Genomic DNA, 22,425 nt, shown 5'->3' with positions numbered 1-22,425 from the left:
TTCGGAAATTCGGAGCACGTGGCAAAGCGCAGCTGCCCGGCTAGCTTAATCTCAGGGTCGTCGTGGGTTTGAGCCCCACTTTGGGCGACTTTTTCGATGCCTTTTTTTTTTCTCTGTATATTGTGGATTCCTGTCCCATGTGAGCTAGTTTTCTACTCCCAGCTGTCCACTCCCGACTAAAAACTGCCCTGTTAAAGGCTCAGTGAGTGGAAACACATAAATTCCTGATCACCATAGGCGTCTATGCTGGGTCCTGCCCTCGCTGTGGTCCTCTCCTTTGAGCGTTTGGGCCTCTCGTGGGGGCTTGTAGACTCCCATTTTTGGAAGGCGAGGGGAGTAAGGAGTTCAGGACAAGGCCAGAACTAATGCCCGTTAAAGCTGACAAGCCCCCCAATTAAAAAGTGTGAAGACCTAGGCTGCCCGGGGAATTCGACCCTTTTGCTCCTAATGGAGACTCCTAGTGGCTCAGCTGGTAAAGAATCCGCCTGCTATGCAGGAGACTTGGGTTCGTCTCCCTGGGTTGGGAAGATCCCTTGGAAAAGGGAATGGCTTATGGATCCAGTATTCTGGCCTGAAGAATTCCACGGACTGTATAGTCCATTGGGTCACAAAGAGTCGGACACGACTGAGCGACTTTCACTCACGCCTGAACCAGTGAGCCTTCCCTGGGAACCTCCGCCTTCTCCTCCTCTTGCTGAGATAGTGCTCTGTTTGGAGGAGAATTTGGTTCAGATGTCAATTAAATAGAGGGATAAAAGGTTGTTCCGGTAGTTGCAGAGTCTGCTTTGCCTCAGGTCCAGGCACCCCCGATAGGTCCTGGAGAGAGCCGCCTGCGGGCGAGGTGCAGGGCTGGAGTCAACGGCAGCCACTTGAGGCCAGGTGGGTGGGTGGCTTCAGGGACCTCCCAAGAACGGAGAGCTGCAGCTTCCCAGTCTCCCTCCATCTCCCACAGCAGGAGGAGCCAATGAGCTAACCATCTGTCTGAGGCCGGAGTTCGGCTGCGAACCCGCGACCTCAAGAACCCACAGAGCGGGTTTTGCAGGTGCACACACTGACAACTGAGCTACAACGGCGAGCTTCCCCGGAGTCACCTGCAGAGGGAATGGGGGAGGGGTTGTTGTGTGTGTCGGCTCCTTGGTCTAGGGGTATGATTCTCGCTTTGGGTGCGAGAGGTCCCGGGTTCAAATCCCGGACGAGCCCGTTCCTTTTCTTTAAAAGGAGAACTGCAGGTCGACCTGATGGAGCGTCGGGGAGACGCAAGGTGTGTCTAGGGCATCTGAGGCCAGGACCGCTGCTGTCCGGCCGGATCAGTCGGTAGAACAAAGCGACTCTCACATTCAGCCTCGGGGGTTGGGGGCCCCACGTTCGAAGAGGGCTGTCTTGGTTTTGACCTGCGGGGGCGGGAGCGGGGAGCTGAGCCGGGAGAAGCGCTAGCAGCACGGGAGGCCGAGGCGGAGGCGGTGTCCTCTCGATGCACTCCGCCAGCATTTGTTGAGCGATCACCCGGGGCCACGTCTTGGGGGTTCGGCCGCCCGCAAAGCGAGCGTCCCAGAGATCGAGGCTCCGGGACCCTCCGCGCCCCCGCCCGCTCTCGAGCGCTCCCCACCTGCACGCGCGACCCGGAGTCCCTCGCCGGCTTTGTCCAGCGGGTCCCCTGCGCTCGCGGCTGCGAGGTGGCCTGCGAAGTGACCGATGAGCGGCGCGGGGACAGAGGCCGAACGCCCTTCCTGGTCCGGGGCTCTCTGTCGCCCGACGGCGGAAGGGAGGCGGCGCGGACCCCGGACTGTCGGAGCGCAGGGGCTTCTGTCCGTTTTGCCGGCCCGGGAGCGCTGGGTTTTCTCCGCGCGCGTCATTCCTGGAACCCCGCACTTCCCAGTGGGTCTGAAATTGGGGTCTCCCTTCGGCACCACCTCACTGGCGTCGCGGGTCCAGCTCCCAGACACCACGGCATCAGAGAGGGGAGCCAAAACCCGTAGTGTGTGCGGCTCGTTGGTCTAGGGGTATGATTCTCGCTTAGGGTGCGAGAGGTCCCGGGTTCAAATCCCGGACGAGCCCTGCTTTTCTTCCCCACTTGCGGGTCTCAGGGCCCACTCTGTGCCTCCCCTTGTCGTCGTTTCAAAATTTTCATTGAGGCCCAGTAGCCAAAGTGTCTCCACGAGTGTCTTTACAAGCTACATTTTCAGTCCGAGTTCCAGACACGGAAGACTGAGAGAGGTTCCCTTCCTCTGCATTAAGAGCCGGTGGTTCTTCGCTTGCAGGTCTCTGAACCGTCAAGCCTGGGTCCCACAGTCCCAGGTCAGGAGGCCAGGATATTGGCGTGCAGAGAGGAGATGCGCTGCTGGCATTTGCGTCTGGAGCCCAGCCCCGCCTCAAATCCAGTCCCTCCACGTCCTCGCTGACCCCGGGACTTACTCCATCCTGTCATTTGGGGCGGTCCACAGCCGTCAAGTTCCGACACTTGTCTGCAGACGGCTCTGTGCAGCCGCCCGGCTAGCTCAGTCGGTAGAGCATGAGACTCTTAATCTCAGGGTCGTGGGTTCGAGCCCCACGTTGGGCGTAGTTTTTGCCACCTATTTGGATTCTTGGCTCACGTGGGTTGGTCTTCTGCTCCCAGCTGTAGATTTCCGATTTAAAACTGCCCTGTTGGAGGCACAGGGTGCAGACATACAGATTCCTGCTCACCTTAGGAAGCCAGCCTGGGTCCTGCCCTCAGAGTTGTCTGCTCTTTGTAGCAGATGGGCCTCTATTCGGGATAGCTAGACTCCCATTTATGGAAGGTCAAGGGAGTAAGCCGTCTACGGGGTCGCACAGAGTCGGACACGACTGAAGTGACTTAGCAGCAAGGGAGTAAGCAGGTCAGGACAAAGCAAGAACCAACGCCCTTTAAGGGTCACAAGGGTTTTCCTCCTCAGGGAACACTGCTGCTGCTGCTGCTGCTAAGTCGCTTCAGTTGTGTCCGACTCTGTGCGACAGCATAGACGGCAGCCCACCAGGCTCCTCTGTCCAAGGGATTCTCCAGGGAAGAACACTGGAGTGGGTTGCCATTTCCTCCTCCAATGCATGAAAGTGAAAAGTCAAAGTGAAGTCGCTCAGTCGTGTCCGACTCAGCGACCCCATGGACTGCAGCCTACCAGGCTCCTCTGTCCATGGGATTCTCCAGGCAAGAGTACTGAAGTGGGGTGCCATTGCCTTCTCCACCACCAGGACTGGTTCTAATCAAAATACAAAAGAGTGTAAAAACCTGAGCCCCTCCTCCTTCCCCTGGACCTGGGATCCATGGCCGGAAACCGCCTCCCCCTCCTCCTCTCGCTCAAAAACGTTGCACCGTTGGGGCAGAATTGGATTCAGAAATCTAGGGTTCTTCCAAAATCTGTTTTCCTCACTTCCTCAGGAGGCCCAGGCACCGCCCCACCCCCCACCCCCCATCGGTCCCCGTGTGAGGACGACTGCAGGCGAGGTGTTCTGGGCGGCCAGTCTCCTGCCTCCATTTGAGGCCAAAACTGATCCGAGCTGCAGCTGCGGGGTCTCCCTCCAGCTCCCGCCGCAAGAGGAGCAGATAATCTAACCGTCTGTCTGCAACCGGAGTTCGGCTGCGAACCCGCGACCTCAAGAACCCACAGAGCGGGTTTCGCAGGTGCACACACTGACAACTGAGCTACAGCGGCGAGCTTCTCGGGAGTCACCTGCAGAGGGACGGGGGGAGGGGGTGGGAGGTGTGTGTTGGCTCGTTGGTCTAGGGGTATGATTCTCGCTTTGGGTGCGAGAGGTCCCGGGTTCAAATCCCGGACGAGCCCGTCCTTTTTCTTTAAGAGGACTGAAGGCAGACCTGGTGGAAGCTTCGGGGAGACGCAAGGCGCGCCTAGGGCATCTGAGGCCAGGACCGCTGCTGTCCGGCCGGATCAGTCGGTAGAACAAAGCGACTCTCACATTCAGCCTCGGGGGTTGGGGGCCCCACGTTCGAAGAGGGCTGTCTTGGTTTTGACCTGCGGGGGCGGGAGCGGGGAGCTGAGCCGGGAGAAGCGCTAGCAGCACGGGAGGCCGAGGCGGAGGCGGTGTCCTCTCGATGCACTCCGCCGGCATTTGTTGAGCGATCACCCGGGGCCACGTCTTGGGGGTTCGGCCGCCCGCAAAGCGAGCGTCCCAGAGATCGAGGCTCCGGGACCCTCCGCGCCCCCGCCCGCTCTCGAGCGCTCCCCACCTGCACGCGCGACCCGGAGTCCCTCGCCGGCTTTGTCCAGCGGGTCCCCTGCGCTCGCGGCTGCGAGGTGGCCTGCGAAGTGACCGATGAGCGGCGCGGGGACAGAGGCCGAACGCCCTTCCTGGTCCGGGGCTCTCTGTCGCCCGACGGCGGAGGGGAGGCGGCGCGGACCCCGGACTGTCGGAGCGCAGGGGCTTCTGTCCGTTTTGCCGGCCCGGGAGCGCTGGGTTTTCTCCGCGCGCGTCATTCCTGGAACCCCGCACTTCCCAGTGGGTCTGAAATTGGGGTCTCCCTTTCGCACCACCTCACTGGCGTCGCGGGTCCAGCTCCCAGACACCACGGCATCAGAGAGGGGAGCTAAAAACCTTGGTGTGTGCGGCTCGTTGGTCTAGGGGTATGATTCTCGCTTAGGGTGCGAGAGGTCCCGGGTTCAAATCCCGGACGAGCCCTGCTTTTCTTCCCCACTTGCGGGTCTCAGGGCCCACTCTGTGCCTCCCCTTGTCGTCGTTTCAAAATTTTCATTGAGGCCCAGTAGCCAAAGTGTCTCCACGAGTGTCTTAACAAGCTACTTTTTCAGTCCGAGTTCCAGGCACGGAAGATTGAGAGGTTCCTTTCCTCTACATCAAGAGCCGGTGGTTCTTCGCTTGCAGGTCTCTGAACCGTCAAGCCTGGGCCCCACAGTCCCAGGTCAGGAGGCCAGGATATCGGCGTGCAGAGAGGTGATGCGCTGTTGGCGTTTGCGTCTGGAGCCCAGCCCGCCTCAAATCCAGTCCCTCCACGTCCCGCTGACCCCGGGACTTACTCCATCCTGTCATTTGGGGCGGTCCACAGCCGTCAAGTTCCGACACTTGTCTGCAGACGGCTCTGTGCAGCCGCCTGGCTAGCTCAGTCGGTAGAGCATGAGACTCTTAATCTCAGGGTCGTGGGTTCGAGCCCCACGTTGGGCGTAGTTTTTGCCACCTATTTGGATTCTTGGCTCACTGTTGGTCTTCTGCTCCCAGCTGTAGATTTCCGATTTAAAACTGTCCTGTTGGAGGCACAGGGTGCAGACATACAGATTCCTGCTCACCTTAGGAAGCCAGCCTGGGTCCTGCCCTCAGAATTGTCTGCTCTTTGTAGCAGATGGGCCTCTATTCGGGGGATAACTAGACTCCCATTTCTGGAAGGTCAAGGGAGTAGCAGCAAGGGGTCAGGTCAGGACAAAGCAAGAACCAACGCCCTTTAAGGGTCACAAGGGTTTTCCTCCTCAGGGACACTGCTGCTGCTGCTGCTGCTTCAGTTGTGTGACTCTGCGACAGCATAGACGGCAGCCCACCAGGCTCCTCTGTCCAAGGGATTCTCCAGGGAAGAACACTGGAGTGGGTTGCCATTTCCTCCTCCAATGCATGAAAGTGAAAAGTCGACTCAGTCGTGTCCGACTCAGCGACCCCATGGACTGCAGCCTACCAGGCTCCTCTGTCCATGGATTCTCCAGGCAACAGTACCACTTCTCCACCACCAGGACTGGTTCTAATCAAAATACAAAAGAGTGTAAAAACCTGAGCCCCTCCTCCTTCCCCTGGACCTGGGATCCATGGCCGGAAACCGCCTCCCCCTCCTCCTCTCGCTCAAAAACGTTGCACCGTTGGGGCAGAATTGGATTCAGAAATCTAGGGTTCTTCCAAAATCTGTTTTCCTCACTTCCTCAGGAGGCCCAGGCACCGCCGCCCCCCCCCACCCCCCATCGGTCCCCGTGTGAGGACGACTGCAGGCGAGGTGTTCTGGGCGGCCAGTCTCCTGCCTCCATTTGAGGCCAAAACTGATCCGAGCTGCAGCTGCGGGGTCTCCCTCCAGCTCCCGCCGCAAGAGGAGCAGATAATCTAACCGTCTGTCTGCAACCGGAGTTCGGCTGCGAACCCGCGACCTCAAGAACCCACAGAGCGGGTTTCGCAGGTGCACACACTGACAACTGAGCTACAGCGGCGAGCTTCTCGGGAGTCACCTGCAGAGGGACGGGGGGAGGGGGTGGGAGGTGTGTGTTGGCTCGTTGGTCTAGGGGTATGATTCTCGCTTTGGGTGCGAGAGGTCCCGGGTTCAAATCCCGGACGAGCCCGTCCTTTTTCTTTAAGAGGACTGAAGGCAGACCTGGTGGAAGCTTCGGGGAGACGCAAGGCGCGCCTAGGGCATCTGAGGCCAGGACCGCTGCTGTCCGGCCGGATCAGTCGGTAGAACAAAGCGACTCTCACATTCAGCCTCGGGGGTTGGGGGCCCCAAGTCCGAAGAGAGCTGTCTTGGTTTTGACCTGCGGGGGCGGGAGCGGGGAGCTGAGCCGGGAGAAGCGCTAGCAGCACGGGAGGCCGAGGCGGAGGCGGTGTCCTCTCGATGCACTCCGCCGGCATTTGTTGAGCGATCACCCGGGACCACGTCTTGGGGGTTCGGCCGCCCGCAAAGCGAGCGTCCCAGATATCGAGGCTCCGGGACCCTCCGCGCCCCGCCCGCTCTCGAGCGCTCCCCACCTGCACGCGCGACCCGGAGTCCTCGCCGGCTTTGTCCAGCGGGTTCCCTGCGCTCGCGGCTGCGAGGTGGCCTGCGAAGTGACCGATGAGCGGCGCGGGGACAGAGGCCGGCCGCCCTTCCTGGTCCGGGGCTCTCTGTCGCCCGACGGCGGAGGGGAGGCGGCGCGGACCCCGGACTGTCGGAGCGCAGGGGCTTCTGTCCGTTTTGCCGGCCCGGGAGCGCTGGGTTTTCTCCGCGCGCACCATTCCTGGAACCCCGCACTTCCCAGTGGGTCTGAAATTGGGGTCTCCCTTTCGCACCACCTCACTGGCGTCGCGGGTCCAGCTCCCAGACACCACGGCATCAGAGAGGAGCTAAAACCTTGGTGTGTGCGGCTCGTTGGTCTAGGGTATGATTCTCGCTTAGGGTGCGAGAGGTCCAGGTTCAAATCCCGGACGAGCCCTGCTTTTCTTCCCCACTTGCGGGTCTCAGGGCCCACTCTGTGCCTCCCCTTGTCGTCGTTTCAAAATTTTCATTGAGGCCCAGTAGCCAAAGTGTCTCCACGAGTGTCTTAACAAGCTACTTTTTCAGTCCGAGTTCCAGGCACGGAAGATTGAGAGGTTCCTTTCCTCTACATCAAGAGCCGGTGGTTCTTCGCTTGCAGGTCTCTGAACCGTCAAGCCTGGGCCCCACAGTCCCAGGTCAGGAGGCCAGGATATCGGCGTGCAGAGAGGTGATGCGCTGTTGGCGTTTGCGTCTGGAGCCCAGCCCCGCCTCAAATCCAGTCACCCCATGGCCCCGCTGACCCCGGGACTTACTCCATCCTGTCATTTGGGGCGGTCCACAGCCGTCAAGTTCCGACACTTGTCTGCAGACGGCTCTGTGCAGCCGCCCGGCTAGCTCAGTCGGTAGAGCATGAGACTCTTAATCTCAGGGTCGTGGGTTCGAGCCCCACGTTGGGCGTAGTTTTTGCCACCTATTTGGATTCTCTGCTCCCAGCTGTAGATTTCCGATTTAAAACTGTCCTGTTGGAGGCACAGGGTGCAGACATACAGATTCCTGCTCACCTTAGGAAGCCAGCCTCGATCTTGCCCTGGGAATTGTCTGCTCTTTGTAGCAGATGAGCCTCTATTCGGGATAACTAGACTCCCATTTCTGGAAGGTCAAGGGAGTAAGCAGGTCAGGACAAAGCAAGAACCAACGCCCTTTAAGGGTCACAAGGGTTTTCCTCCTCAGGGAACACTGCTGCTGCTGCTGCTGCTAAGTCGCTTCAGTCGTATCCGACTCTGTGCGACCGCATAGACAGCAGCCCACCAGGACTGGTCCCAATCAAAACACAAAAAAGAGTAAAAACCTGAGCCCCTCCTCCTTCCCCTGGACCTGGGATCCATGGCCGGAAACCGCCTCCTCCTCCTCCTCTCGCTCAAAAACGTTGCACCGTTGGGGCAGAATTGGATTCAGAAATCTAGGGTTCTTCCAGAATCTGTTTTCCTCACTTCCTCAGGAGGCCCAGGCATCGCCTCCCCCCGCCCCCCGCCCCCCATCGGTCCCCGTGTGAGGACGACTGCAGGCGAGGTGTTCTGGGCGGCCAGTCTCCTGCCTCCATTTGAGGCCAAAACTGATCAGAGCTGCAGCTGCGGGGTCTCTCTCCAGCTCCCGCCGCAAGAGGAGCAGATAATCTAACCGTCTGTCTGCAACCGGAGTTCGGCTGCGAACCCGCGACCTCAAGAACCCACAGAGCGGGTTTCGCAGGTGCACACACTGACAACTGAGCTACAGCGGCGAGCTTCTCGGGAGTCACCTGCAGAGGGACGGGGGGAGGGGGTGGGAGGTGTGTGTTGGCTCGTTGGTCTAGGGGTATGATTCTCGCTTTGGGTGCGAGAGGTCCCGGGTTCAAATCCCGGACGAGCCCGTCCTTTTTCTTTAAGAGGAGGACTGAAGGCACACCTGGTGGAAGCTTCGGGGAGACTCAAGGCGCGCCTAGGGCATCTGAGGCCAGGACCGCTGCTGTCCGGCCGAATCAGTCGGTAGAACAAAGCGACTCTCACATTCAGCCTCGGGGGTTGGGGGCCCCAAGTCCGAAGAGAGCTGTCTTGGTTTTGACCTGCGGGGGCGGGATCAGGGAGCTGACCGGGAGAAGCGCGAGCAACACGGGAGGCCGAGGCGGAAGCGGTGTCCCCTCGATGCACTCTGCCAGCGTTTGTTGAGCGATCACCCGGGGCCACGTCTTGGGGGTTCGGCCGCCCGCAAAGCGAGCGTCCCAGATATCGAGGCTCCGGGACCCTCCGCGCCCCCGCCCGCTCTCGAGCGCTCCCCACCTGCACGCGCGACCCGGAGTCCCTCGCCGGCTTTGTCCAGCGGGTTCCCTGCGCTCGCGGCTGCGAGGTGGCCTGCGAAGTGACCGATGAGCGGCGCGGGGACAGAGGCCGAACGCCCTTCCTGGTCCGGGGCTCTCTGTCGTCCGACGGCGGAGGGGAGGCGGCGCGGACCCCGGACTGTCGGAGCGCAGGGGCTTCTGTCCGTTTTGCCGGCCCGGGAGCGCTGGGTTTTCTCCGCGCGCACCATTCTTGGCACCCCGCACTTCCCAGTGGGTCTGAAATTGGGGTCTCCCTTCTGCACCACTTCACTGGCGTCGCGGGTCCAGCTCCCAGACACCACGGCATCAGAGAGGGGAGCTAAAATCCTTGGTGTGTGCGGCTCGTTGGTCTAGGGGTATGATTCTCGCTTAGGGTGCGAGAGGTCCCGGGTTCAAATCCCGGACGAGCCCTGCTTTTCTTCCCCACTTGCGGGTCTCAGGGTCCACTCTGTGCCTCCCCTTGTTGTCGTTTCAAAATTTTCATTGAGGCCCAGTAGCCAAAGTGTCTCCACGAGTGTCTTAACAAGCTACTTTTTCAGTCCGAGTTTCAGGCACGGAAGACTGAGAGAGGTTCCCTTCTTCTGCATCAAGAGCCGGTGGTTCTCCGCTTGCAGGTCTCTGAACCGTCAAGCCTGGGCCCCACAGTCCCAGGTCAGGAGGCCAGGATATCGGCGTGCAGAGGTGATGCGCTGTTGGCGTTTGCGTCTGGAGCCCAGCCCCGCTTCAAATCCAGTCACCCCATGGCCCCGCTGACCCCGGGACTTACTCCATCCTGCATTTGAGGCGGTCCACAGCCGTGGGAGAAGGCAATGGCAGCCCACTCCAGTACTCTTGCCTGGAAAATCCCATGGACAGAGGAGCCTGGTGGGCTGCGGTCCATGGGGTCGCTGGGAGTCGGACACGACTGTATAACTTTCAAGTAGACAACCTAAGCGACTTCACTTTCACTTTTCACTTTCATGCATTGGAGAAGGAAATGGAAAGCCATTCCAGTGTTCTTGCCTGGAGAATCCCAAGGACGGGGGAGCCTGGTGGGCTGCCGTCTCTGGGGTCGCACAGAGTCAGACACGACTGAAGCGACTTAGCAGCAGCAGCAGCACAGCCGTCAAATTCCGACACCTGTCTGCAGGTGGCTTTGTGCGGCCGCCCGGCTAGCTCAGTCGGTAGAGCATGAGACTCTTAATCTCAGGGTCGTGGGTTCGAGCCCCACGTTGGGCGTAGTTTTTGCCGCCTATTTGGATTCCTGCCCCACATGGGTTGGTCTTCTGCTCCCAGGTGTCCATTTCCGACTAAAAGGTGCCCTGTTGGAGGCACAGGGTGCAGACACACACAAATTTCTGATCTCCATTGATGCTTTTGAAATGTGTTGTTCGAGAAGACCCTTAAGACTCCCTTGCACTACGAGGAGATCAAACCAGTCCATCCTAAAGGAAATCAACCCTGAATATTCATTGGAAGGACTGATGCTGAAGCTCCAATCCTTTGGCCACCTGATGCCAAGAGCCAACTCATTGGAAAAGACCCTGATGTTGGGAAAAACTGAAGGCAGGAGGAGAAGGGGGTGGCAGAGGATGATGGTTGGATGGCATCATTGAATCAATGACCGTGAGTTAGAGCAAACTCCTGGAGTTGATGATGGACGGGGAGGCCTGGCGTGCTGACGTCCATGGGGTCACATAGAGTCGGACACGACTGAGCGGCTGAACAACAGCGGAAGCCATGCTGGGTCCTGCCCTCGTCCTTGTCAGCGCCTTGTACCGGTTGGGTCTCTCATGGGGGCTTGTAGACTCCTATTCCTGGAAGGTCAAGAAAGTAAGCCGATCAGGACAAGGCAAGAATCAACGCCATTTAAGGCTCACAGGGGTTTTCCTCCTCAGGGAACACTGGTCCCAATTTAAAAAAACAAAGTGTGAAAACCTGAGCCCCTCCTCCTTCCCCTGGACCAGGGAGCCATGGCTGGAAACCGCCCCCCGCTCCTCCTCTAGTTCAGTCACGCTGCTCCGTTGGGGCAGAATTGGATTCAGGTGTCGATTAACTAGAGGAATATAGGATTCTTCCAGAATCTGTTTTGCCCGCCTCCCTCACTCAGGCCTCCCTCACTCGGTCCCTAGGTGAGGCCTCTTGCAGACGAGGTGCCCTGGGCGCGCGGAGTCTCCTGCCTCCGTTTGAGGCCAGAACTGAGCAGAGCTGCAGCTGCGGGGTCTCCTCCAGCTCCCGCCGGACGAGGAGCAGATAATCCAACCGTCCCTCTGAAACTGGACTGCAGCTACGAACCTGTGACCTGGGGTTCGCAGGTGGGGACACCGACAACTGAACTATGGCGGCGAGCTTCACCGGAGTCACCTGCGGAAGGACCGCGGGAGGGAGCCAGGTGTGTGCGGCTCGTTGGTCTAGGGGTATGATTCTCGCTTTGGGTGCGAGAGGTCCCGGGTTCAAATCCCGGACGAGCCCTGCTTTTCTTCCCCACTTGCGGGTCTCAGGGCCCACTCTGAGCCCTTCCATTGTCGTTTTAAAATTTTTCATTGAGACCCAGTAGCCAAAGTGTCTCCGTGAGTCTCCTAACAAGCTACAGTGTCAGCCTGTGCTGGAGGAACGAGGAACGGAAGACAGAGATGTTTCCTTCCTCTGCATCGGGAGCCCGTTCTTCGCCGGTGGCAGGTCTCAGAACCGTCAAGCCTGGACCCGAAGGTTCTCGGTCAGGAGGCCAAGGCATCGGCGTGGGGAGAGGCGATGCGCTGCTGGCGTTTGCAGCCGGAGCCCACCCCCACCTCAAATCCAGGCACTCCACTTACCCACTGACCCTGGTACCTGCTCCATACTTTCGTTTGGGGCGGTCCACACCCCGTCAACTTCGGAAACCTGGCCATAGTCGGGTACCCTCAGCCGCCCGGCTAGCTCAGTCGGTAGAGCATGAGACTCTTAATCTCAGGGTCGTGGGTTCGAGCCCCACGTTGGGTGTAGTTTTTGCTGCTTGTTGTGGATTCCAGTGCCACGTGTGCTGGTTTCTGCTCCCAGCTGTCCATTCCCGACTAAAAAGTGCCCTGTTGGAGGCACAGGGTGCAGACATAAACAGATTCCTGCTCACCATAGAAAGCCACGCTGGGCCCTGCCCTCGCCTTGTCTGCTTCTTGTAACGGTTGGGCCTCACATGGGAACTTCTAGACTCCCATTTCTGGAAGGCTAGGAGAGTAAGTTCAGGACAAGGGAAGAACCAGCGCCCTTAAAGGCTGATAAGTCCCCCAAATTAAAAGGTGTGAAGACCTAGGCTGCTCTGGGAATTTGACCCTCTTGCACCTAATGGAGACTCCTACCCCTGGACAATAAGCGGTCCTGAGGAACCTCCTCCTCCTCTCGCTCAGAGACTGCTCTGTTGGGGGAGAAATTTGGTTCAGGTGTCGATTAAGTAGAGGGATATAGGGTTGTTCAGTAGTTCCAGAGTCTGTTTTGCCTCAGGCCCAGGGACCCTTCGGTCCCTAAGAGAGGCCTCTTGCGGGCGAGGTGTTCTGGGAGGGAAATCTCCTGCCTCTATTTGAGGCAGAACTGAGCAAAGCTGCAGCTGGATCGGGGGGTGGGGGTGGGGGGGTGTCTTCCTCCAGTTCCCGCCGCACGAGGAGCAGATAATCGAAACGTCGCTCTGAAACCGGACTGCGGCTGCGAACCCGCGACCCGGCGATCCCCGAGAGCCGGATTCTCCGGTGCGCACGCTGACATCTGAGCTATGGCAGCGAGCTTCACTGGAGTCACCTGCAGAAGGACTGGAGGCGGGAGAGAGAATGATGTAGTGGCTCGTTGGTCTAGGGGTATGATTCTCGCTTTGGGTGCGAGAGGTCCCGGGTTCAAATCCCGGACGAGCCCGTCCCTTTTCTTTAAGCGGAGGATTGAGGTTTGGTCTTGTGGAAGCATCGGGGAGACGCAGACTAGACAGCGTCCTCAGAGAGAGGGACATGCGGTAACGCTCCTGCAAACAGAGTAAAGGAAAGTGCCTCGTAGGCTGCCTTTGGGCTCCAGGTCTCTGATGATTCGGGAGGATCACTGCTCCAGCCCCCAATCAGCCCTACTGTAACTTAAAGTTGCATTTTAGTGGCGGGGAGGCGGGGAGAGAGAAAGAGACTCCCGGGCTTCCCTGGGCACAATTTCATTCTTGTGTCGGGGTATCGTCCCCGGGGCTTTCCCTGATGAGAGGGTGAAGAAATGGGGCTAAGTATCCGGAGGGGCTGGGGAGTGGCTGGACGTCGAGGGAGAACATATCGACTGCAGACTCTGCCCCGACCTGACCCCCGACTCCTGGACGCGGGCTCTCGCTGCTCCGAGGGCGGCCTCCTCCTCCCCAGCCCGACTGCAGGGCCCGCCTCCTCCCCCAGCTGGGCTGGGAGGGGCATCGTGACCCGTCCAGGTGCGCGGTCTGGTTGATGGGCTAACCCGCCCCCCTCTAGGGACCACCCCCAGATCAGGCCATCCTAGGGCATCTGAGGCCGGGACCTTTGCTGGATCAGTCGGTAGAACAAAGCGATTCTCACAGTCAACCTTGTGGGTTGGGGGCCCCGCGTCCGAAACGCGCTTTCTAGGTTTTGACCTGCGGGGGCGGGAGCTGGGAGCCGACCCGGGAGAAGCGAGAGCAGCGCGGGAGGCCGAGGCCGAGGCGGTGTCCCCTCCGTGCACTCCGCCGGCGTTTGTTGAGCGATCACCGGGGGCCACGTCTTGGGGGTTCGGCCGCCCCCAAAGCGAGCGTCCCAGAGATCGCGGCTCCGGGACCCTCCGCGCCCCCGCCCGCTCTCGAGCGCTCCCGCGCACCCCGGAGTCCCTCGCCGGCTTTGTCCAGCAGGTTCCCTGCGCTCGCGGCTGCGAGGAGGCCTGCGAAGTGACCGATGACCGATGAGCGGCCCGGGGACAGAGGCCGGCCGCCCTTCCTGGTCCGGGGCTCTCTGTCGTCCTAGGGCCGAGGGGAGGCGACGCGGGGCTCCGGATTGGGGGAGCGCTCAGTTTTCTCCGGGTCCATCAGTCCTGGGATTCTGCATTTCCCAGTGGGCTTGAAATTGGAGTCTCCATTCCGCGTCAGTTCCATGGCATGGCCGGTCCAGCCGCGATCCCACGGGTGGAAGAGGAGATCCAAGATGCGTAAGCATGTGGCTCGTTGGTCTAGGGGTATGATTCTCGCTTAGGGTGCGAGAGGTCCCGGGTTCAAATCCCGGACGAGCCCTATTTTTCCTCCCCAGTCGGCGGGTCTCAGGAGCCACTCTGTGCTTCCCCTTGTCATTTTAAAACTTTTTTTGAGGCCCAGGAGCTAAAGTGTCTCCACGAATCTGGCCACAAGCTGCTTTGTTAGTCCAAGTTCCAGGCACGGAAGACTGGAGAGGTGTTTCCTTCCTCTGTACATAAAGAGCCAGTTTTTACTCGGTTGGAGGCCTCTGAACTGTCAAGCCTGGGCCCCACAGTCCCTAGTCAAGAGGGCAAGGCATCCACTTGGGGAGAGGCGATGGGCTGCAGGCATTCGCATCACTCTAAATCCAGTCACTCTACCTGGCGTGGACTCATGCGTCTTCCCTCCTTCCTTGCCGGAAGTCAGCAGGAGTCCAGGGACTTCCGGCACCCCTGGGTACCCAAGGTCCTGGGCCCCAGCGCCTGACAGGAGCCAAATCCCCTCTGCCCTGTTCTGCGGAGGCCGCCTTTGAGGTGCAAGAGGTGGACACTGGGACCCCCACCCCCCTGTGGGGTCTCAGGTGCTTGCCGGGATGTCTTCAGCATATGCTGGAAAGAGTGCCATGGGACGCCACAATGAAAAATAACAAGGAAACTAGGCATCATGAGCAACAACCAGTGAACAATAGATGTGAAAATAAAGTTGGAAAAATGCTAGGATTAATAGATACAGATTATAACACAACTATCCTTACTATGTATAAAGATATGAAAGACAATAATGAAAATATATTTGAGAACCGAAGCTATGTAAAATGCTCTAGAAGAATGAAACAGGACTGTATTTGTTTAAAAATACGCAAAAAGTGAAACAAATCTCAATAGATGTATGCAATGGTTTCGAAATATGAAAGAAATGGTAAACTAAAAATACGTCAAAATAAATAATATACAATAAACAAAAAACCTAAAATATCCTAATATTACAAATTAAGCAATACACTTCTAGAAGTTATATGAGTTAAGGAAGAAATTACAGTAGGATTTAAAATACTTTGAAGTAAATGATGATGAAAAATACTATATATCAAAACCTTTAAGACACAGCTAAAGCAGTAGTTAGAGGAAAATTGATAGCCTTAGATGTGTATAATAAAGAAGACAAGCTTAAAGCTAATGACAAGAAATTAGAAAAAGTACAGCAAAAAATAAACCCAGATAAATTAGAACAAGGGGAGAAACGATGAAGAGCTGAAAATAATGATGTTGATGGAGAAGGAAATGGCAACCCACTCTAGTACTCTTGCCTGGAAAAGTCCATGGACAGAGGAGCCTGGCGGACTGCAGTCCATGGAGTTACATGACTGAGCACGCATACATGAGGCTGGAGGGAGATGGTTGGTAGCAATAAACTGGTTGAACTAAAAAAAAAAAAAAAGATAATAATGATGTTGAAAACAAGCATACAAGCATACAATAGAGATTAATGACAAAAAGTTAATGCTATTGATGAACTCTGCAAAAACTGAATAAGAAATAATGACAGAAGATACACATAACCCATGTTAGAGAATGACTTTACAGTTATTGGATAAATTAAGAAGATAATAAAAGTATATTCTAAATAACTTTGTGAAAGCTGTTAGTACCCATAACTTGCCCAAATTATCTACAAAATACTGCAGCAAATTTCAAGTTTGTGGTGAAACCCTGAAAATATTCTATCTGAGGTTAGAAATGCAACAAGGATGCTGACACTCTCTACTTCTGTTGAACATTTTATTGGAGACAGTGAGTCACCCCATACATTGCTGGTGGGAATGTAAAATCGTACACTCGTGCTGGAAAACACTGTGGCATTTCTTTTAAAAACTAAACTTATAACCACCATATAACCCAGCAATTTGGGTATTTATCTCAGAAAAATGAAGACTTCTTTCTGTTCACACAAAAATCTGTACACAAGTCTATAGTTGTTTTATTCAAAACAGCCAAGAAACTGGAAATAATCCAGATGTCACCCCAGGGGTCAATTGTGCATTTCGCCCTAGGTTTGTGCTGCTCTCTCTGTGCGACTTCGCCCAGCTCCTCCTCCCTAAGCCCACCGTCAGGTGAGCTGGGTGGGCACAGGGGCCAGACTGGGTTCCCCAGCTACGGGGTGGTGAGGGAAGTCCTGGACTAGAGGAACTGTTATCGTAGAAGGGATCGTAGATGGAGAGTGGAGCTTGAAGCAGGGACTCCCTGTGAGGCCCAGGAACCTTTGGCTACTGACCACCCGACCCTGGTGTCCACGTCTAAGTCAGTACCCGTCACCTAGGTCCCATCACCTTCACATTACCCCATCAATATATGCAAGGGTAGGGTTTCTTCATGGTTGCCCGGCTAGCTCAGTCGGTAGAGCATGAGACTCTTAATCTCAGGGTCGTGGGTTTGAGCCCCACGTTGGGCGTTGTCTTTTCTTCGTTTGCACCTTTTGGAGTCCGGAGAAACTCAGCAGGTGAGCATCAGTGAGCATCAGATGAATACCAGGATACTACACCTTGGGGAGCGCCTTTTCCAAGCAAGGCAATCCTGTGACCTGCCATCAAAGGGCACTCAACTGCCCAGCCGGACCCACAGCTCCTTGCTGGCTTTTACCCCAGCTCCTCCTCAAACATGTTCCTGGCTGCAAGAAGTGTCAGCAAAGTCACCTAAAGGCCAAGCCGGGATGCTAGTACAGCCCGTCTTTCCCGGCGTTGGGCTTATTGTAATCTGAGCACAGGGACCACTAGACTTGCTTGGGGGCGGGGGTGCGGGTAGGGTCCAGGGGCTGCTTCCCAACTTGCTGGCACAGGAAGCTCTGGCGTCCTCCCCTTGCCCACTAATCTATGAGCTCAACACTTTCCCATGGGTCTGAAATTGGAGTTTCCTCCCCGCCCCACCTTACTGGTCTCCCGAATTCCATATCGGGGATGCCACGGAGTCACAGAAGAGACCCAGAGGGTACAATTTGTGTGGCTCGTTGGTCTAGGGGTATGATTCTCGCTTAGGGTGCGAGAGGTCCCGGGTTCAAATCCCGGACGAGCCCGTTTATTTCCGTTTTTACATGAAAACAGCTCTTCTCTAGAGATTTGAGAACTACGCCAAGTCCCCAGATCTTGTACTTAAAAGCTCCACACTTCGAGAGAATTAGAGAAAACATTTAAAAGCTTCAAGCTGTTTCCAGATACATTTAAACTTTTAGTAGGAGTCTTGGGGATTCCAAGTCCCCAGATCTTGTACTTCAAAGCTCCACACTTCGAGAGAATTAGAGAAAACATTTAAAAGCTTCAAGCTGTTTCCAGATACTTTTAAACTTTTAGTAGGAGTCTTGGGGATTCAGGGGTGTGGACATCACCGTGCGGAGCAATTTCTTCGGGGCTTCGGTCAGGTTAAGGCCGGCGGGGGAGAAAACCTGAAACAGTGTCCCCAGATCACCTACCTTTCAGGCTTCGAGTCCAGCAATTAATTACTCCACTGAGACTCAAACATTCCTGCTAAGTGTCCAGTAATGTATCGGGCCTGATTCCGGCACCCAAGGTCTTCCTCCTCTTTCTTGATTCACTTCTCTTCCTCCTTCTCTCTGTCTACTGTCGCCCCTCACCTGGGCACTCCCAGGTCTGCCCTGGCTTCACAGCCCCAGGTCAGGGAAGGGTTCCGGGAGCCAGGGTTGGGCATGGAGACCTGGGGCCCATGCTGTCAGGATAGGGGTCCTGTCCCCCGCTCTGAACCTCAGGCTGTGTTGGGCCCCATTTTTGGCGGCTGGGGGTCCAGGTGGAGTTTGAATTTGACCCTTAAGGAGCTCCAAATCTGGAGAGCTGCTTTCAGTAAAGCGCAAAGACTCCCCACTTCCAGGGGCAACCACATGCCAGGGTCAGTCACCCTGTAGGTCTGGGTCACCACTGACGGAGAGCAGGGCCATCCCTCAGGCCAAATCTCCTCTTTTTCCAGAGTCTGCTGCAGAACTCCAAGGCTGATTCGACTATTGGATTTGATTTCCTGGAGGGAGTGGGGGAACCATCTCTCTCCAAATTTGTTAAAAAACAAACAAAAACACTAACTTATTGGTTAAAAAACTATAAACAGTTTTAAAGAAGTTATAAAGAAAAACACCCTGGCAGAGTCAAGGTTTCCAGTAACACAAATGGGTTTTGGGGACCAACCCTCTTTATAAAAACAACTGAAAATGTTGGATATAAAAAACAAACAAACCTCAAGGCAGTGAAGAGCTTGCTTTTGGAAAAGTCAAGAAATTCCGGGCCCAATTTAAACGGATGTGGCAAACCAGAGAGACGATGGCGGCCCGAAGTTGCCGTGGGACCAGGGACACCTGCCAATCTCGGCAAACGTGACCGCCTTGGGCTCCGGGAGACCGAGGCAGAGCCCAGGATCTGCTCTTGGGTCCCCCCTGGAATCTGTGACCCCCAAAGACGAGTATGAACAGGAACACAGTCGTCCCGCCACAACGCCGCCAGCTGCTTCTGCAATGCGTGTTCCCCGGCGTCTCCTCCTCCCGGCCCCTTTTACTAAATAAAATACAATCGCTTTAAAAGGCGAGCCTGTGCAGAGACCGCGCGCCCCCGTGGGACGAAGTACACCCGAGGCACAAGGGGCCCACGTCTACAGCATCCTGTTTCCTCTCAGCGTCCGCCGTGTTGTTCCCAGGCTGGTTTCTCCCCAGTCTCCGGGCCGGTGGCTCCCGCGCCCCCCACTCCTAGCCCGCCGCTTCATCCGGGCGGGTGGCCAGACTGCCAGGACCAACAGGACAAAGGAGATTAGAAGCCGCGGCAACTGAATCAAAGTTTGTCCTCTGATTCTGTCCTGGATTTTTTTTTTTTTAGTCATAAAGGACTTATTGGAGGAGATTGAAGGAGATTGGAATCTGGACTGCGCATGGATAATCTTGTTGCTCGAGTGACAAAGGATGAAATCGGGATAGGGGGTGACGAGAGGAGAATCTGAGGTCCCGGGAGCTCTCCTGAGGGGATGCGGTAGGGTGGGGGTGGGGGTCGGATCTTGAGCGGCTCTGGATTCTGCTGACTTTTTACCCTTCGGATTAATTATGAACTTCAGTGAAGAAAGAAAGGTGGGTGGCGAGGGAAATTGCAGGGGGTGTGTCCCAATCCCGCGGACTTCGGCTTTGGGCAGCTCCAAGGGTGTGGTTTGGCCTGGAAAAGCGAGGTCGGGCGGGGCGTATTCTGCGGGCGGGCGGTCTCCCGGACGTTGCCAAGCCCTGGGTGACGATGCCCAACGCAGGAGGCTTTGGGGGAAATTCTGACTGCCGCCTGCGGCTGAGCCTCGGCGGGCGCGGAGGGGTCGCCTCCCCTGCTCGCGGTGTTGGCCCCGCACGCCTTCTTCCAGCCCTGCGCTCACCCGGGTCTTCTGTCCAGCCGCGTCCCCGGAGGACTGAACGTTTATCACACACGCCGCAGGGTGGTCCTGCCCAACGCGCCGCGGACTGATGCAGCCAGGGACCCTCACTGCTCGCTGCATCTGTCATCCGCAGGACAACCCAGGGCGTTCCGGAGCCTGAGACTCCCGCTGGAGGAAGCCGACAAACCGGACTCCGGGGAGCGCTGGAGGAGCCGCGGGAATGCAGGGAGAGGAGGGCGCGGCGGGCGGCGAGGGCGCGGCGCGCACAGGAGCTCTGTCGCGAGTCGCGATTGTCTGTTTCGCTCAGGACTCTGTTCCTTGGCGACTTGAACAGAGACTGGGACCTTGTAAGGACTCAACCAGGTTTCTAATAAGCACCCAAACCAATTCCTGAATCACTTTCTAACTACTGGCCACTAGTTATTCCTTCTTCCCAAGTTCTTGGGGACAGTCTTGGCAGCAGCCCCAGTGGCCTAATGGATAAGGCACTGGCCTCCTAAGCCAGGGATTGTGGGTTCGAGTCCCACCTGGGGTAGTATGAAAGATGGCCTGTCTTTCCTTAAATGGAGAGTTGCATTTTGGATCATTAGATAAATAGATCATAATAGATCGTAAGATACAAAGATTCCCCACAATCTCTAACAAGGAAGGACAAAGACGGCGTTCCCATACATCTAAATGGGAAAAAAATATGTGGTTACACATACATCTTAATGTGGGAATATGTGTGGTTTCGTTCGAATTTTGCAAAGCAGTCTATTCTTTGATCCTCTAATTCCAATTCTTTGAATCTGTCTCAGAGATAAAACGACTGATGTAAGTACAAGGATGTTTTTATTGCAGCAGAGTTTGGTAAATAATAAATAAAAGGGAGATGGGAATGGCCATCTGTGGGAGACAGATGGAATATACTTTCCTTCATTAATACTGTTCAACCTCAGAAAAGAATGTTCAGTCTATCCCAGTCGACTTGGAAGTTCTTGCTCTGAAAGGCGTGCTTGATGCATTTCTTACATAACAAACAGTAACTCCTAAGCTGCAGCTGTCCCTGCATGACTGTACAGAAAGGAATCAGGTGTGGAAGGACCCAGGAAGGAAGGGGAGAAAAAAAGAAGCTCTAGCAAAATGCAGAAATACACAGATCAAAAACTAAACAGAAAATGTGGACAGCAGAGCTTGCCCCTTTGAAATGTGGGTGTAAGAACTGAAGGGGTACTTAGGGGAGAATTGAAAGTAAGGGGGGCAATGATAACGTTGACTTGATCTGGGTTAGGACTGTGGGCGATTTTCTGCCTGGACTTCTGTTATTTCAGTATAGCTACTTTTGTGACTTTTTATAATCACAGGCCAGGAGAAAGTGCCCCATGTCCTCAGAAACATCTATTTTCTTTTCTCTTTCTTTCTTCTTTTAATAACTGAAGAGGGCAGGGCAAGTTTCCTAACAGGGAAGAGAGAATCACCCCTTAAAAGACTCCTACCGCACTTCCTGCTTGCCTGTTGTGTTAACAAACTGCAGGCGTCGAGTCTGGTGAAGAAGGAAACAAAAATGAACAGCAGCAATTTCCTTTGATCTGGAGTCTGGCCCCCTTTCTTCCTCTTTCTTAAAAATCTAATTTGTCAACTGCGGTATCCTCAGTGCTTGGCATACATTAAGCGTTCAATCAACACTTGAGTGAATGGATGACTCTATTAGGCGAGTGACCTCTGGTATGTTGGGACACGTTTGGGGTCCAGAGCTTATGGGAAAATGCATGCTCCCCGCCAGGCGGTGCAGCCCAGTTCGGTGGGTTTCGCTGGCTCCCAGCCCAAGGAGTCCCTGCTCCGACCGGACTCTTATCCTCCCGCAGCAGCTGTTGGTGGTGGTCCCACTTCATCTTCAGGGTCTTGTCAGGTAGTAGGTGCACACTATCTCCTGAAGAGTGTAGATTCCCTGTGAGCCCGGCTAGCTCAGTCGGTAGAGCATGAGACTCTTAATCTCAGGGTCGTGGGTTCGAGCCCCACGTTGGGCGTGCAGATTTTTTTTTTTCCTTTTTGCAGGGGAAGGCACGAAAGCCAGGATTCTCTTAAATACATACCAAAAGGTGTCTTTGAATGAAAGTTCTTAAATTTAGCAAGACTTAGAAAGATGGTATCTATAGTACTATATCAATTTTTAAAAAGGGCAACCAAGAAAACAATTACAAAAAAGAAAACAGAATAAAAAAAGACAGCCAGATATAATGCCTCCTGAGAGAATCCTGGAAGCAGCAAATGTCACATTTGTAACAAACAATTTTCTAGTAGGGGCTTCCCTCATGCAGAAGGCAATGGCAACCCACTCCAGTACTCTTGCCTGGAAAATCCCAGGGACAGGGGAGCCTGGTAGGCTGCAGTCCATGGGGTCGCTAGGAGTCGGACACGACTGAGCGACTTCACATTCACTTTTCATGGTCCAGGGGCTAAGACTCTATGCTCACAATGCAAGGGGCCCAGTTGGGCACTAGATCCCACATGCCTCAACTAAAGACACTGCATGCCTCTACTAGACCTGGTGCAGCCAAATAAATAAATATTTTAGAAAATTTTTTTCTAGTAGCCTCATTAAATTCTTAAAAATGAAGTCAATAAAATAATATATTTTATCTTATCTGTGCTTAGTCGCCCAGTCATGTCCAACTGTTTGCGACCCCTTGGACTGTAGCCAACCAGGCTCCTCTGTCCATGGGATTTTCCAGGCAAGAATAACTGGAGTGGGCTGCTATTTTCCTCCTCCAGGGATCTTCCCCACCGAGGGACTGAACCCATGTCTGCTTGTCTCCGGCACTGCAGGCAGATTCTTTACCTGCTGAGCCATAACTAAGTTATTATAATTTCCCACATAATAATATAC

General features: G+C 55.5%; 19 non-coding genes across 19 annotated transcripts; all 19 read left to right on the top strand.

The window, feature by feature from the left end:
- Nucleotides 1-1,128: 1,128 nt before the first annotated feature.
- On the top strand, nucleotides 1,129-1,200 carry TRNAP-UGG (transfer RNA proline (anticodon UGG)). Its single transcript has one exon. It is a non-coding gene; the product is annotated as a tRNA-Pro (tRNA).
- Nucleotides 1,201-1,983: 783 nt separating this feature from the next.
- TRNAP-AGG (transfer RNA proline (anticodon AGG)) lies at nucleotides 1,984-2,055 on the top strand. The gene has a single exon. It is a non-coding gene; the product is annotated as a tRNA-Pro (tRNA).
- A 429-nt stretch (nucleotides 2,056-2,484) lies between these two features.
- Nucleotides 2,485-2,557, top strand: TRNAK-CUU (transfer RNA lysine (anticodon CUU)). The gene has a single exon. It is a non-coding gene; the product is annotated as a tRNA-Lys (tRNA).
- A 1,165-nt stretch (nucleotides 2,558-3,722) lies between these two features.
- TRNAP-UGG (transfer RNA proline (anticodon UGG)) lies at nucleotides 3,723-3,794 on the top strand. Its single transcript has one exon. It is a non-coding gene; the product is annotated as a tRNA-Pro (tRNA).
- A 781-nt stretch (nucleotides 3,795-4,575) lies between these two features.
- On the top strand, nucleotides 4,576-4,647 carry TRNAP-AGG (transfer RNA proline (anticodon AGG)). Its single transcript has one exon. It is a non-coding gene; the product is annotated as a tRNA-Pro (tRNA).
- Nucleotides 4,648-5,072: 425 nt separating this feature from the next.
- Nucleotides 5,073-5,145, top strand: TRNAK-CUU (transfer RNA lysine (anticodon CUU)). Its single transcript has one exon. It is a non-coding gene; the product is annotated as a tRNA-Lys (tRNA).
- Nucleotides 5,146-6,218: 1,073 nt separating this feature from the next.
- Nucleotides 6,219-6,290, top strand: TRNAP-UGG (transfer RNA proline (anticodon UGG)). The gene has a single exon. It is a non-coding gene; the product is annotated as a tRNA-Pro (tRNA).
- A 1,273-nt stretch (nucleotides 6,291-7,563) lies between these two features.
- TRNAK-CUU (transfer RNA lysine (anticodon CUU)) lies at nucleotides 7,564-7,636 on the top strand. Its single transcript has one exon. It is a non-coding gene; the product is annotated as a tRNA-Lys (tRNA).
- An 877-nt stretch (nucleotides 7,637-8,513) lies between these two features.
- TRNAP-UGG (transfer RNA proline (anticodon UGG)) lies at nucleotides 8,514-8,585 on the top strand. The gene has a single exon. It is a non-coding gene; the product is annotated as a tRNA-Pro (tRNA).
- Nucleotides 8,586-9,368: 783 nt separating this feature from the next.
- TRNAP-AGG (transfer RNA proline (anticodon AGG)) lies at nucleotides 9,369-9,440 on the top strand. Its single transcript has one exon. It is a non-coding gene; the product is annotated as a tRNA-Pro (tRNA).
- Nucleotides 9,441-10,174: 734 nt separating this feature from the next.
- On the top strand, nucleotides 10,175-10,247 carry TRNAK-CUU (transfer RNA lysine (anticodon CUU)). The gene has a single exon. It is a non-coding gene; the product is annotated as a tRNA-Lys (tRNA).
- Nucleotides 10,248-11,408: 1,161 nt separating this feature from the next.
- On the top strand, nucleotides 11,409-11,480 carry TRNAP-UGG (transfer RNA proline (anticodon UGG)). The gene has a single exon. It is a non-coding gene; the product is annotated as a tRNA-Pro (tRNA).
- Nucleotides 11,481-11,914: 434 nt separating this feature from the next.
- On the top strand, nucleotides 11,915-11,987 carry TRNAK-CUU (transfer RNA lysine (anticodon CUU)). The gene has a single exon. It is a non-coding gene; the product is annotated as a tRNA-Lys (tRNA).
- An 825-nt stretch (nucleotides 11,988-12,812) lies between these two features.
- TRNAP-UGG (transfer RNA proline (anticodon UGG)) lies at nucleotides 12,813-12,884 on the top strand. Its single transcript has one exon. It is a non-coding gene; the product is annotated as a tRNA-Pro (tRNA).
- A 1,270-nt stretch (nucleotides 12,885-14,154) lies between these two features.
- On the top strand, nucleotides 14,155-14,226 carry TRNAP-AGG (transfer RNA proline (anticodon AGG)). Its single transcript has one exon. It is a non-coding gene; the product is annotated as a tRNA-Pro (tRNA).
- Nucleotides 14,227-16,541: 2,315 nt separating this feature from the next.
- TRNAK-CUU (transfer RNA lysine (anticodon CUU)) lies at nucleotides 16,542-16,614 on the top strand. Its single transcript has one exon. It is a non-coding gene; the product is annotated as a tRNA-Lys (tRNA).
- A 546-nt stretch (nucleotides 16,615-17,160) lies between these two features.
- Nucleotides 17,161-17,232, top strand: TRNAP-AGG (transfer RNA proline (anticodon AGG)). Its single transcript has one exon. It is a non-coding gene; the product is annotated as a tRNA-Pro (tRNA).
- Nucleotides 17,233-20,018: 2,786 nt separating this feature from the next.
- TRNAR-CCU (transfer RNA arginine (anticodon CCU)) lies at nucleotides 20,019-20,091 on the top strand. Its single transcript has one exon. It is a non-coding gene; the product is annotated as a tRNA-Arg (tRNA).
- A 1,401-nt stretch (nucleotides 20,092-21,492) lies between these two features.
- TRNAK-CUU (transfer RNA lysine (anticodon CUU)) lies at nucleotides 21,493-21,565 on the top strand. Its single transcript has one exon. It is a non-coding gene; the product is annotated as a tRNA-Lys (tRNA).
- Nucleotides 21,566-22,425: the final 860 nt, after the last annotated feature.

This window comes from Bos mutus, chromosome 25, assembly GCF_027580195.1.
Source record: "Bos mutus isolate GX-2022 chromosome 25, NWIPB_WYAK_1.1, whole genome shotgun sequence".
Classification (NCBI taxonomy): Eukaryota; Metazoa; Chordata; class Mammalia; order Artiodactyla; family Bovidae; genus Bos; species Bos mutus.
The sequence above is the reverse complement of the archived record's forward strand: the minus strand, read 5'-3'. Positions and strand labels throughout refer to the sequence as shown.